The sequence below is a fragment of the Pinus tabuliformis genome, chromosome 1_2, assembly GCF_031772625.1.
Source record: "Pinus tabuliformis cultivar Carrire ecotype Pingquan chromosome 1_2, CPIR1, whole genome shotgun sequence".
In the NCBI taxonomy this organism is placed as follows: domain Eukaryota; kingdom Viridiplantae; phylum Streptophyta; class Pinopsida; order Pinales; family Pinaceae; genus Pinus; species Pinus tabuliformis.
In genome coordinates this window covers 90,778,017-90,779,862 of record NC_142298.1, presented here as the reverse complement: position 1 = coordinate 90,779,862, position 1,846 = coordinate 90,778,017, and positions in this window count along the sequence as shown.

Genomic DNA, 1,846 nt, shown 5'->3' with positions numbered 1-1,846 from the left:
GTTTTTGTTTATTAGATTTGCTTTGTGAAAGAAGGATTTAATTGTTTGCAAGTTTATGTCATGCTTACAAAGTTAAAATGCAAAAGAGGAAAAGGGAAGATGTTTGAAAGCCCTATAGTTGGATTAAGGGGAAGAAGAGCAAGGTTTCCAAAGTCTTCTACACCAGTACATCCTCAAGTTGCAGAAGTTGCAATTGAGTGTCCAGAGATCATGTTTCATGAAGGAGAACCTATCGTGATAGAAGATGATAATACCTTCAGAAAGGATTTCTTTGATATGAAAAAGATGGTTAAGGTCCTATATGAAGAGAGGAATAGCAGCCTCCCAATGGAGAGGAGGTAATGAAACGAAAGATAAAGGAAAAGGATGTAATGGGAATGGAGGCACACCTCTGCCATCTCCACCATCTTCTTCATCTTCTTGTTCGAAGGCATATTCACCCTCTTCCACTACCTAAAACCATACTTATACTCATCATCATTCTTCGAAAGGAACTGGTAAATCACCTTCTCTGAAGCTTGATGTTAAATTTGAGTTGCCTATGTACAATGGTGAAGTTAATGCAAAGAAGTTGGATAACTGGATTCATCAGTTGGAGGTGTATTGTAGAATTTAGAACCTTCAAGAGGAAGATATCAAAATTTAGTTGGCTTCATTGAGAATGGAGGGAGCAACACTTGTACGGTGGGAATCAAGGACTCAAGACGAGATCAAAAAACATGCTAAGATCTCTATTTCTTGGAATGATTTCATTACTACCATAAAAATACAGTTCTACCCTTTAGCTCATATGCAAAAAGCTACCATGAATTAGCAAAATTTCAGACAGTTAAAAGATCAAAATGCACGAGAGTATACTCAAGAGTATAAGAAAAGAGCTCTTATGCTAGGAGTAGACTTACAATCACAAGATGCTTTGTTGAAATACATAGAAGGGTTTCATAGATAGCTTTTGACATACCATTATTATGTTTAGTCCCACGAATCTTGATGAGGTATGTGTTCAAGCTGCACACCTTGAAGCAAGAGGGAAAAATGTACAAGAAGAAGGTAAGAAGAATCCATTTCAGAGTGGTGAAAAAGGGAAGAAATTTAAAGGAAAGCAGAAGAAAAATGCTTATGTTAAGAAAGAAGGGGAGAAATCCATTTTCAATAATTGTTCCAAGGAGGGTCATGATGAAGTGCATTGCTGGAAGCTTCATCCAGAATTAAGACCGAAGAAATTTAACAATAAATGGAAACTGAGGATAAACTCTGTTGCACAACAAGACTTGGGTTCTGACTCAGGAGATGAAACCAATATTGCAGCCACAGTCACTAAGGGAAAAATCGTGGCAAAAGAAATCAAAGAGGAAGTCATGGTAAGCACCAACGCAACAAATAACTGCAATAACGCTTCTAATAAGGAAAATAGAATTGAGCTGTTCCATATCAGAGTTATTTCCAAACACACCAAGATTGATACGATGTTTGACAGTGGATCTCAGGAAAAATTAATTTCTGTGGATTTGGTCAAGAAATTGAATCTGGAAATAGTGCCTCATCATAAACCATATCCATTGGGTTGGATAACCAAGGATGCCAATTTTCAAGTCACACAGAAATGCATTTTCAGGTTTGCAATCACTGCAAATTTCATTGATGAAGTTGAATTAGACATTGTGCCATTGGATATTTCTGGGATTGTGTTGGGAAGCCCATATCTGTATGATAGTAAAGTCATTTTCCACTGATTTGAGAAAAAATATCATTTGTTCAAAGATGGAGTGGAGTATATTGTGAGAACCCATCGCAGAAATCTTAGTATGTCCTTAGCAAGCGCAGGGGACATGAAGTGACCGATCAA